General features: G+C 44.8%; 1 pseudogene; it reads right to left on the bottom strand.

Annotated features, from left to right (window-relative positions):
• LOC125534692 (bidirectional sugar transporter SWEET4-like) overlaps window positions 1-13,099 on the bottom strand; it is a 33,379-nt pseudogene extending 20,280 nt beyond the window's left edge.
• Between the last annotated feature and the right edge of the window lie 359 nt (window positions 13,100-13,458).

Below are 13,458 nucleotides of genomic sequence, written 5' to 3'. Positions count from 1 at the left end.
AACAAAATGAACTTTTCTCCGGACCTAAAATGCAATTTTTGAAAACGCGCATTTTTCCCTATCCAAACAAAAAGCAAACAAACTCCGGAAAACAAAATTTGATCTATTCATTAAATCTTCATTTTTCCTAACTTTTGGGAAAGTCATATTATTCCCTCTCATATTTTGACATCGGAAAAATAATTGAAGATAAAATAAATAAATCAAATGATCCTCTTTTCCAATTCGAGAAAACTCTCAAATAAGAAAATAACGAAATCTCCAACTCTCTCCGAAGGTCCTTGAGTTGCGTGAAATTTCTAGGATCAACCAAAATGCAAGAAAATATGATATGCATGATGATCTATGTATAACATTCCAAATTGCAAAATTTGGGATGTTACAAACCTACCCCCCTTAAGATGAATCTCGCCCTCGAGATTCGGGTTGGCTAGAAAATAGGTGAGGGTGGTCCTTGAGCAAATCTTCTTCTCTCTCCCAGGTGGCTTCATCCTCTGAGTGGTAGTTCCACTGAACTTTGCAAAACTTGATAACCTTGCTGCGAGTGACTCTGCTGGCAAAATCGAGAATCTTGACTGGCTTCTCCTCATAGGTTAAGTCGTCCTTTAACTGAATCGCTTCAAGAGGCACTGTATCTCTTAGCGGTATCTCCGCCATCTCGGCGTGACATTTCTTCAGCTGAGAAACATGGAATACATCATGAACTCCTGACAGTCCTTCTGGTAATTCCAACTTATAAGCGACTTCTCCCATACGTTGCAAGATCTTATATGGTCCAATGTAGCGCGGTGCTAACTTTCCCTTAACTCCAAAGCGCTTAACTCCTCGAAGTGGGGATACTCGAAGATAAACTCTGTCTCCGGTTTCGTAAACTGTCTCCTTGCGTTTAGAATCTGCGTAGCTCTTCTGCCTGGACTGGGCTACCTTGAGCCTATCGCGAATCAACTTAACTTTCCGTTCAGACTCCTTAATCAAATCTGGTCCAAAGAATTGACGGTCTCCAACTTCGTCCCATGACAACGGTGTCCTGCACCTCCTTCCGTATAAAGCTTCGAAAGGTGCCATCTTCAAACTGGTTTGGTAACTGTTGTTATAGGAAAACTCCGCATACGGCAAGTTATCGTCCCAGCTAGATCCGTAATCTAGTGCACAAGCTCTCAGCATATCTTCCAAAATCTGATTGACTCTCTCGGTCTGTCCATCTGTCTGTGGGTGAAAAGCTGTGCTGAACTCTAGTCTGGTTCCCAAAGTTTCATGCAACTGATTCCAAAACTTTGAGGTAAACTGGGTTCCTCTATCTGATATGATACTCCTCGGAACTCCATGCAAAAAAATGATTCTAGTCATGTATATCTTCACCAACTTAACACTGGTGTAAGTGGTCTTAACTGGAATGAAATGTGCTACCTTCGTCAAATGATCCACTACTACCCATATCGAGTCATATCCTGCTTTTGTCCTGGGTAGTCCTATGATAAAATCCATGCCTATCTTATCCCACTTCCATTCGGGTATCGGCAGTGGTTGTAACAATCCTGCTGGCTTCTGATGCTCTGCCTTTACTCTCTGACATACGTCACAAACTGCTACATATGCTGCAATATCCTTCTTCATTCCGGTCCACCAGAATGTTTCCTTCAAATCCAAATACATATTGGTATTCCCTGGGTGAATCGAATACGGTGAATCATGTGCCTCTTGCAAAATCAACTTCCTGATCTCCGGGTCATTTGGCACATAAACACGGTCCTCAAACCATAGGGTATCGTGCTCATCCTCACGAAATCCCTTTGCTTTTCCTTCGCTCAATTTCTCTTTTATAGCAGCAATCTCCTTGTCAGATTTCTGAGCTTCTCTGATTTTATCCATCAATGTTGACTGAATCTCCAATGCTGCTACATAGCCTCTCGGAACTATTTCCAAACATAGCTCACGAAGGTTTTCTACTAACTCTTTGGGTACTTCTCCCGTCATTAATGTATTGACATGGCTCTTACGGCTCAATGCGTCAGCTACTACATTAGCTTTCCCGGTATGGTAATGCAATCTCATATCATAATCCTTGATGTGCTCCAACCATCTCCTTTGTCTGAGGTTCAACTCCTTCTGCGTGAAAATGTACTTCAAACTCTTGTGATCCGTGTACACCTCACAATGATTTCCAATGAGGAAATGTCTCCACGTCTTCAATGCATGCACTACGGCTGCTAACTCCAAATCATGCGTGGCATAATTCAACTCATGAGGCTTCAGTTGTCGTGAAGCATACGAAACAACTCTTCCTTCCTGCATAAGCACTGCTCCAAGTCCTCGACGTGAAGCGTCGCAATACACCTCATAATCCTTGGTCTGATCTGGCAAAATCAATACTGGTGAGGTAACCAAGCGTTTCTTCAACTCCTGGAAACTAGCCTCACACTCCTCAGTCCATTTGAACTTAGTATCCTTCTTCAACAATTCAGTCATAGGCTTTGCAATCTTTGAAAATTTCTCAATAAATCTCCGGTAGTATCCTGCGAGTCCAAGAAAACTCCGGATCTCTCCAACTGTCGTTGGTGCTTCCCATTTGGTTACGGTCTCAACTTTTGTGGGGTCAACTGCTATACCTTCTCCGGATATAACATGTCCAAGAAATCCAACTTCCTTTAACCAAAACTCACATTTGCCGAATTTGGCGTATAACTGATGTTCCCTTAGTTTCTCCAAAACCAAACGCAAATGTTCCTTATGCTCCTCTTCATCCTTTGAATAAACCAAAATGTCATCGATGAACACTACGACGAACTTATCCAAAAACTCCATAAACACTTTGTTCATCAGGTTCATAAAATAGGCAGGTGTGTTAATCAATCCAAATGACATAACGGTATACTCATACAGTCCATATCTTGTGGTGAAAGCTGTCTTAGGTATGTCCTGCTCTCGAATCTTCAATTGATGGTACCCTGATCGTAAATCGATCTTGGAAAACACTTTAGCTCCTTGCAACCGATCAAACAGATCATTAATCATTGGCAGTGGGTACTTATTCTTGATGGTTACTTCATTCAATCCTCGGTAATCAACAACCATCCTTAATGATCCATCCTTATTTTCCACTAGAAGTACGGGTGATCCCCAAGGTGAAGAACTTGGGTGAATGTACCCTTTATCCAACAACTCCTTAATCTGATTCTTAATTTCCACCAAATCCTTTACTGGCATCCGGTACGGTCGCTTCGATATTGGGCCTGTACCTGGCAACAACTCAATCAAAAACTCAATGTCTCTATCCAGTGGCATGCCTGGCAATTTCTCAGGAAATACATCAGGAAAATCCTTCACTACTGATACTTCCTCTTGCACAACTCCTTTTAGGAAGTTTACTTATGTCCTGTTTGGCACATGCCGGGATACATACTTGATCCTTCTTCCTTCGGGTGTGGTAAGCAAAATTGACTTACTAGCGCAATCGATGTTTCCTCCATTCCCATTACCATTCTTGTGGCCATTATGGTTGTGCGAGCTACCTCCTCCATGGGTATGCCGAAACTGAAATCCCGATTTAGGTGTAAAACGGGGCTTCTGCTGGGCTCCAGAGTTATACTTCCCTTGTCCATACTTCCTCTTGCGGTTCTCAATCTGATGTTGCTTCCCTTCAATCATGATGGCACGATCTACCAACTCCTGGTAGTTGTTGAAACTTGCTACCATCAACTGCATGCTTAGTTCATCATTCAGTCCTTCCAGAAACTTCTCCTGCTTAGCTGCATCCGTAGCAACGTCATCTGGGGCATAACGTGCTAACTTACTGAAGTCGTCAATGTACTGGCCAACTGTCCTTCCTCCTTGGCGTAAGTTTCGAAACTCACGCTTCTTTATGGCCATAGCTCCTGTTGAAACATGGGCAGTGCGGAAAGCTTGCTGAAACTGATCCCATGTGACAGTGTCAACTGGGTAAGTGGCTGTGAAATTCTCCCACCATGCTGCCGCGGGTCCGTCAAGCTGGTGTGCAGCAAACTTCACTTTCTCACCATCTGTGCATCCTGCAGTGATCAACTCCCTTCCTATCTTGCGGAGCCAATCGTCTGCTACTATCGGCTCGGTGCTACTGGAAAACACCGGCGGATTTAGCCTAAGGAAACGGGCTAAGTGGTCAACAGGTGGTGGTGGTGGGTTGTTGTTGTTGTTCTGCTGGTTCTGAACTAACATCTGCATCAATTGATTCTGCTGCTGAATCAACTGAGTGAGCTCCGGTGGGAATCCATTGTCATGTCTCGGAGGCATCTGAGGGTTTAGAAAAGACGAGAGTTGAGAATAGAATGAGGTCTAAAGGGAAAACACTACCCCAATGCACATGAGCAAATGCACACAAAATCACTTCATTCAATCAAACAAGGGCTTACAAACGGTCTAACTATCGCAAAAGTGCTCGAACTATAATGATTACAGGGGGGGATGCTACTACTATCTGGTGGTCATCTAGAAATTTGAACCGGTGGAAGACTCCATGATATCTGCTCCAGCTTCGTCTTCAAAGTCGGGTTCACTTGGATCCGAATCGGTGTCGTCGATGATGATGTAGTTGTCCGGACATGCGACGTACTCGTCTTCCTCCTTGGATGCTAAATTTGTTGGAAATATGCCCTAGAGGCAATAATAAATTGGTTATTATTATATTTCCCTGTTCATGATAATCGTTTATTATCCATGCTAGAATTGTATTGATAGGAAACTCAGATACATGTGTGGATACATAGACAACACCATGTCCCTAGTAAGCCTCTAGTTGACTAGCTCGTTGATCAATAGATGGTTACGGTTTCCTAACCATGGACATTGGATGTCGTTGATAACGGGATCACATCATTAGGAGAATGATGTGATGGACAAGACCCAATCCTAATCCTAGCACAAAGATCGTGTAGTTCGTATGCTAAAGCTTTTCTAATGTCAAGTATCATTTCCTTAGACCATGAGATTGTGCAACTCCCGGATACCGTAGGAATGCTTTGGGTGTACCAAACGTCACAACGTAACTGGGTGACTATAAAGGTGCACTACAGGTATCTCCAAAAGTGTCTGTTGGGTTGGCACGAATCGAGACTGGGATTTGTCACTCCGTGTGACGGAGAGGTATCTCTGGGCCCACTCGGTAGGACATCATCATAATGTGCACAATGTGATCAAGGAGTTGATCACGGGATGATGTGTTACGGAACGAGTAAAGAGACTTGCCGGTAACGAGATTGAACAAGGTATCGGTATACCGACGATCGAATCTCGGGCAAGTACAATACCGCTAGACAAAGGGAATTGTATACGGGATTGATCAAGTCCTTGACATCGTGGTTCATCCGATGAGATCATCGTGGAACATGTGGGAGCCAACATGGGTATCCAGATCCCGCTGTTGGTTATTGACCGGAGAACGTCTCGGTCATGTCTGCATGTCTCCCGAACCCGTAGGGTCTACACACTTAAGGTTCGATGACGCTAGGGTTGTAAAGGAAGTTTGTATGTGGTTACCGAATGTTGTTCGGAGTCCCGGATGAGATCCCGGACGTCACGAGGAGTTACGGAATGGTCCGGAGGTAAAGATTTATATATGGGAAGTCCTGTTTTGGTCACCGGAAGAGTTTCGGGGTTTATCGGTAATGTACCGGGACCACCGGGAGGGTCCCGGGGGTCCACCAAGTGGGGCCACCAACCCCGGACGCTTGCATGGGCCAAGAGTGGTGATGGACCAGCCCCTGAGTGGGCTGGTGCGCCTCCCACAAGGCCCAAGGGGCAGCTAGGAGGAAAAAAAGGAGGAAACCCTAGGCTTAGATGGGCCTAAGGCCCACCCTAGGGGGCGCCTCCCTCTCTCCCCTCTTGGCCGCCCCTTGTTTCCCATCTAGGGCTGCCGCCCCCCTAGGGGTGGGAACCCTAGAGGGGGCGCACCCTCCTCCCTCTCCCCTATATATAGTGAGGCCTAGGGCTGCCCATAACACGCGATTCGATCTCTCGTTGGTGCAGCCCTGCATCTCTTCTTCCTCCTCTTCTGTGGTGCTTGGCGAAGCCCTGCAGGATAGCCACGCTCCTCCACCACCACGCCGTTGTGCTGCTGCTGGATGGAGTCTTCCTCAACCTCTCCCTCTCTCCTTGCTGGATCAAGGCATGGGAGACGTCACCGGGCTGTACGTGTGTTGAACGCGGAGGTGCCGTCTGTTCGGCACTTGGTCATCGGTGATTTGGATCACGACGAGTACGACTCCATCAACCCCGTTCTCTTGAACGCTTCCGCTTAGCGATCTACAAGGGTATGTAGATGCACTCTCTTTCCCTCGTTGCTGGTCTCTCCATAGATAGATCTTGGTGACACGTAGGAAAATTTTGAATTTCTGCTACGTTCCCCAACAAACTTCCTCTTGAGTTCTTCAATCTCCTTCTTAAGATCGCCATTGTGCCTTGCTAGAGCTACGATCTCGTCCATGTAGGCCTTGCGTGTAGACTTCAGTTCTCCTTCTAGCTCGATGATCCTTGCCTTCGCATTCTTCAATTCTATCATATTATTGCACATCTGGTTCTCGTGGCGTCGAATGTGCTGGTTTAACTCCTGGATGAAAGATGCAATGGATCTATCCTTCTTGGTGCTGACTAACTCCCATTGTTCATCTCGGCGTCCGCAAATCTGGTAGATAGTGTCCTTGAGGTCTTCTTGATAAACTTCTCCAATGCGTCCTATGGTGATATGGGCTGCCATGCTCCTTCCTAGACTCCAGGTTGGTGCATTGAAAACACTATCTATGGGCTTTGTGGCTGGCGCGAATGTTCTTCCCGGAACGTGAGCTTGAATCTTCCAGCGCTCCTCTTCAGGCAGAGTGGCGTTGAATGTGCCGGTGAAGCTTGGTAGTCCAATGTTCAGGTACTTGGTGACTTCCTTCAAGTGAAATCCAAAAGGTGTGCCTTCATCCGGTTGAGCGTACTTAATCTTCGCGTTTGTCATCCTAAAAGAGTAGAAAAGATGAGGAGTTAGAAAATGAGAAGAGAATGGTGATCTATGGCTTTAACTTAGTGGTCGTGTCCTATAGTCAGCGTGTGCTTTGATACCATCTCTGTAGCGACCAGACCTCAAACAGTCTGATCTCTGTGCTCCGGTGTCATCCCTGGATCAGTAATGCTGACACCACACACAGTACTTCGAAGGATTTATAGCAGAGTGGCAATCACACACTTATTACAACGATGTCTCAAAGAGAACTTATTACAATAAATATGGCTTAAGGCCATCTAGTGTCGATAACAGCGGAAGACTCGGAAGATAAATGGGTCCATCAACTCCAACGGCATCACTGAGTATAGGACCACGACCTAAAAGCACCTTACTCGTCGTCTGAAAAGTCTGCAACATGAAAAGTTGCAGCCCGAAAACGGGTCAGCACATGGAATATGCTGGCAATGTAACACATAGAGAGTAATGGAATGAAACAGCTATACTATATGCATATTTGGCTGGTGGAAAGCTCTATGGTTACTATTTTTGCGTAAAGCCAATTTTTCCCTACTGCAAAGGAATAAATTTATTTAACTATCATGGTGGTTGTTAAACATCGAGAATGGTTGACAGCATTCCGATCCCAATTAAGTGAACAATTAAAACCCATCAATATTAATTAGAGTAACATGTTGAGATTCACATGATATTCAAGTACTAGATACTCAAGTTGTCCATAACCGGGGACACGGCTAATCATGATTAGTTTGTACACTCTGCAGAGGTTTGCGCACTTTTCCCCACAAGACTCGATCGCCTCCGTTGGATTTCTCGCACTACATGGTGTTTGAGAAACGGATGACCGAGACACAGTCTTTCAGAAGCGCTAGCACCTTACGTTTGGATAGACCGGTACACCTACTTTCCCCTACATCTGCTAGTCTACCCTGTAAGAGTTCGCACGACTTAGTCAACTATGCCAGAGCCCATAATGGCATGTGGCTGCACACGGAAGTATTTAGCATGAAAGATCTTATGATCCCTTTGAGCCTGGGTGGCGGTCCGAAAAAAAACAGGCAAGTCCCGATAGACATCAGGTGCCTCAATCCACCCAGATGTGTGTTTAAGTTGCCACCTTAGATAAACCATTAAATTATCAATCTCACATCTGTCATGGATATCACTCACCCAATCCACGTCTACTAGCATAGCATGGCATAATAAGCAAACGTAGAAGTAACTCCCAAAGGTTTCATAATAATACAGGTAATAGGTACTACCTCATCTACTTCCCATCCCACAATTTAATTAGATCCTAATCATGCAATGTGTGAGGAGTGATCTAATGCAATAAAACATGGGTTGTAGAAAAGGTATGATCAAAGTGTTACTTTCCTTGCTGATGATCCGCGAGTCCTAGGGTTTCGAAGTAACAAGCGGCGCAATCCGGGTGATCTAACGCAGACAAACAACAAGCACACAATAAGTACTCATCTAAAGCACAGGTAAAACTTGAACGAGAGAATGAACCAGAAAGTTCAACTTAAGAACTCCGGTTGCAAAGAAAGAACGAACCGAACAAACGACGGAAAACGACGGCGGAAGAAAACAACTTGGTTCTAGCAAGTTGAAACTAGGTCAAATTTTACTGTAGCAATAGCTTGTTAAAGTTGATTAGACGGAACGGCGGTTTCGAGACGAAACTCCAGGCGCTTGAATCACCTGATTCCGATAAACGAGCGAGAAGATAAACTAGAACGAAGATCGGATCTGAGATCACGATCGCGGAATAAATCCGACGAAAAGAAAAAGAAGAACGATTAAACGAACGGGCGTCGTTAACCGGGGATAATCGGTGATCACGTTCGTTGAGACGAACGGTCCGAAAGAAGAACGAAAACCGATCTAGGGTTTTCGGAGAAGAAGACCGGAAAGAACCGGAAAACCGATCTAGGGTTTCGGAAGAAAACCGAAACAAAAACCGGAAAGAAAACGAAAGGAATCGGAAGAAAAAGAGAAGAACCGGAACAGTTTCTAGAAGAAAAACCGAACCGAGGAATAGAAAGGGGCGGCGCGGCTACCTCGGGAGGCGGCGGCGGCTAAGGCGGCGGCGGCGGGTGAGGGGCGCGGGGTGGGGCGCGGCTTGGGGAGGAGAGGGGCTTGGGGTTTTGGTGTGAGGAGAGGGGGGGGTTGTGGGGGTATTTATATAGGTGGGGGAGAGGAGACTTGGGGTAGGGGACAAGAAATAGAGTAGGAAAAGGAAAACGAAACAAAGGAAAGGGGGCTAAGAATCCTACTAGGATTCGGCCTAGAAGGATTCCTCCTGGGAATCGGTAGTGGAGGCGGCGGCTGGCGCCTGCCTAGCGCTGGCGCGCGCGACGGGGAGGCTGGGGCCTGGCCGGCTGGCTGGGCCTTGGCCCGGCTGGCCTGCTGGATTTTTTTTTAAATCGGTTTCGCGCGCAGAAAAAAACACGGAAAAGAAAATCTAAACGGGCTCCAAAATTACTAAAGTAAATTTTCCCCGACTCCTAAAAATGAGTCGAACAAAATGAACTTTTCTCCGGACCTAAAATGCAATTTTTGAAAATGCGCATTTTTCCCTATCCAAACAAAAAGCAAACAAACTCCGGAAAACAAAATTTGATCTATTCATTAAATCTTCATTTTTCCTAACTTTTGGGAAAGTCATATTATTCCCTCTCATATTTTGACATCAGAAAAATAATTGAAGATAAAATAAATAAATCAAATGATCCTCTTTTCCAATTCGAGAAAACTCTCAAATAAGAAAATAACGAAATCTCCAACTCTCTCCGAAGGTCCTTGAGTTGCGTGAAATTTCTAGGATCAACCAAAATGCAAGAAAATATGATATGCATGATGATCTATGTATAACATTCCAAATTGCAAAATTTGGGATGTTACAGTGCGTGGCAAACTTTGTCGGGAGGAAGGTTGCTTTTAATATCCCCTTTTGGCATATCAATCATAGCACATTCCATTCTTAAGAAAGATCTTTCCAAAATAATAGGAGTAATAGCGCAGCACAACACCAATTCTTTTTGCTAAATGGTAGATTAGCTATATAAGTTATAATTATTTTTTGCTTCGGGGCTAAAATATGATCAAATGTTCTAAGAAACCGGATCTACCGTTCCCGTTGAGCACAACTAACACATAAACCATACGGTTTTCTCTACAACATAGTAACATGACATTGCTTCTAAAGTTGATAGAAACTTGTTGCCTTTTTCTTTATTTCTTGTGATGCATTCTGTAATTTTTTATGTCTATTAGTTACTCTTTTTTAACTGTTGTTGTATAATACTTTAATGCAAATTGCACTCGCTTTGCATACAGGGTACACCGAAATATGACAATGCAATCAGGGCACTGTCAATGAAGAATTGCAATCACCTTTCCCTTTCCGCAGTACTTTGGAGAGTTCTTAAGATTACTTATTTTCCAGCTAGTGCAAGATTTAATTTTCTAAAAACCTTCAAGAGTAGTGCTATTTTTGGCACATCATGGCCAAATAGAAAGTATTGCAGATTACAATGATCCAATCTATCAGCAGTGTGCAATATCACTAGGTTAAGATTTTCTATACCTGCAATTTTTAATTATATAGTGCCATTTATTTGCCTAAGGACGTTTCAATAAATTTTTGAATCTGCATTTGCTTGAGGCAAGCTATCTTTTGTAGGTTCATGTCTTAATCTTTATTAAAATAAATTTTGTTTAACCTTTATGTAGGGTGTTTTATTTATTTTCATCTTCACCTTTTCTGAGAGAAAGGAGATGGTGGCTTAATAAAAGATTTGAGCCAGGAATTTTTTTTCTTGAGTATATTATTATGATGAAGTAAGAGACTATTAGCACATGTATAAGTATAGTACTAGTGTGGGCGTGTGACTCTCTCATCCTCTTAAATATCATGGCTTCAGAGAGGTGTATTGTATAAAAAGGTGTGGTTTGATTCCGAGCATAAAATTCTTACCTAGACTTCTCAAAGCGGATGCTACCCAGTTTCTGCTTAAGAAAATCATATTTTACTACATTATTAGTATCTTCCTACGGTTCTTCAAGTGAAATTAAGTTATTTTGTTTTTTATATAGGCCAGCCCGCACAGTCCAAAGGGTACTAAATCCCATGTCAAGATAAAAGTTCGAGGGAGACGTGCACCATGTGATGCTTAATTAGCATTCAGCTGATCAGAAATTGCAATCAAAGTTAGACTTCTTGCACCAACACTACAGTGTAACTCTAGTATTTGTAGCATGCAGTGCTTTTACTTGGAGTGCCTTTTTCGTCATCTGGCTTGTCCAATTACACGTTATGACGATGTTTTTTAGTAAATGATCTGATTTATGAATCAATTAGACATAATACATCTGATGGAACAAACTGAAATAAATAGGAACAACAAATATCCATGATAAACTAAAAATTACACCAAGGATCTTCTATATCATTCCCTCTAGTTTCACATTTTGTATATTGAATTTCCAGCATGACTCAGGTGAAATAATTGCAGAGGACTAAATTTACGCAAGCTGGACTAACATCAAACTTTATGCAAAGCCGCTTAGCCACCTATACCCTAATAGGTGAGAACCTGGTATCGTTCAACGCACCGTGGTGAGTAACAGACCACTTGCCTGGTAAGTCCTCAAATGGCTGACTTGTCATCGTATTATCAAAGAATAAGACGAGGAGAACAAAAGATTGAAATGCGAAAACTACTTACAAAAATTAACTTTACACCATCACCCTGGCGGCCACCAGCATCAAGGAGAGCCGAAACACTAGACGACGACCAAAAGATTTGTGGTTGTCGATCAGCAGAAGGACCAGAATATTACAAGCACTCCAATGCTGGCCATGACCAGCCCAAACCAGGAGGGAAATAGGGTCATGGGACTTTTATTCTGGACGACGTGTCGTTACCGTTCCATTGAGATATCGTCCCAATAAGGATACAGAAAACTTAAACTGTACCAGTACCTCTGTTTCTAAATAGTTCTTATATTTAGAAATAGAGGGTGTAGAAACTAAAATTACACTTCAACACTCCTGCATGTGTTCCCCCATCTTCTACAGACACGTAATTATTTTTCGGAAAGGGTATAGGCACGTAACTGCGACACTAGATCTGAACCACCTAAATGTCGTGGTCAAAACGGAAGCCATTCGAGTTTTTTTTTGCGGGTGCACATGATAATAAAATACTTCCTTACACTTTTATATTATGAGACGGAGGGAGTATGATTTATTTATTTTCGGTTGGACGGCGAGTTGCCGAAATCAGACACCGTAGTCGTGACCAGGGATCCGCGAGGTGGACGGGAGATGACGCTGCAGGTGTTGCATGCGTTCCGCTGGGTAGCTGCGCGACCGGCCCGCGCGGACCGTTGTCATGGGCGGCCGGTGGGGTTCCGCGCGGACCAGCAGTCCCGGAACACTGACGCCGGGGAAGCAGGGGCCAGGGAGGGACGTAGCGGCAGGTGCCGCCGGGCCAGCGATGCTGGACACCGACGAACGCTGGCTGTGCTGTATGGGAGGGGAGGCCTGACGGCTGACGCCAATCCAGGATGAGGCGCTTGGCAGAAATACGCGTACGGTCACGGCAAGAGATGCGGACGGGGACGACGCAGCCTCGGCGCCATCCTCGTCGTGGGCAAATTTCCTGGGGAGGGAGGGGACGCCTGGTTCAATTCGCCAACTTCACCAGCAGCTCGGTGTGGTGTGGGCACGTACAGGCTCCAGGTGGGCACTGCGAGAAAAGGCTGAGGAGGACGAACGGGAGGCCATGAGCCCATGAGGCAGGGCCAGAGCGGCTTTGGAATGCAGCGGACGGGATCTACCCGCCGACGGCGGTGGCTAGCCGGCTAGGTACGTAGGGGTAACAAATTTTCCTTGTGCCTCCCCAGAAGAACTAGGATCTTGGCTCTCGATCTGAATTTATACGAGACAGAAACTTACGTAGGAGCATAGAGGAGTATGACGGCGATAATGCTGCCGGCGATGTTGATGACGGTGAGGGAGCGCGATGCAGCGGACCGCTCGCCGGCGACCTTGCTCGCGACGTGGACCACGCCCACAGAGTAGCCATCCACCATGGAGAACATGCGGGAGACCATCGCCTAAACCAACGCAAGAGCAGCTGTGCCAAGGAAAGCAGAAACAGGAGGAGGAGGAGGAGGAGGAGGAAGAATACGAATAAGAATAAGAAGAAGAGGAAGAGGAGAAGTCGGCGGACCTCGTTAGTGACGGAAAGAAGAGTTGGTGCACAGGCCACAGGGTGGTGGAAGAAGAAGATAATTGATAGATAGTCATATTGGCTGATAGAGAAAGAAAGGTTTATCTATTTGGGCGTGCAAACACCGCCTCTTGCACAGCTAGACTATTGAAGTCCTGGGTTACCGAATGGCAAGGCAACTATCCACAAGAAAGTAGATTTTCTTTACTTCGTGGACCTGGACCCGGCTTCCTTATGAGG

Source organism: Triticum urartu, chromosome 2A, assembly GCF_056163025.1.
Source record: "Triticum urartu cultivar PI428250 chromosome 2A, HENAU_Tu73, whole genome shotgun sequence".
NCBI classification, from domain to species: Eukaryota; Viridiplantae; Streptophyta; class Magnoliopsida; order Poales; family Poaceae; genus Triticum; species Triticum urartu.
This window is presented reverse-complemented; position numbering and strand designations above follow the sequence as displayed.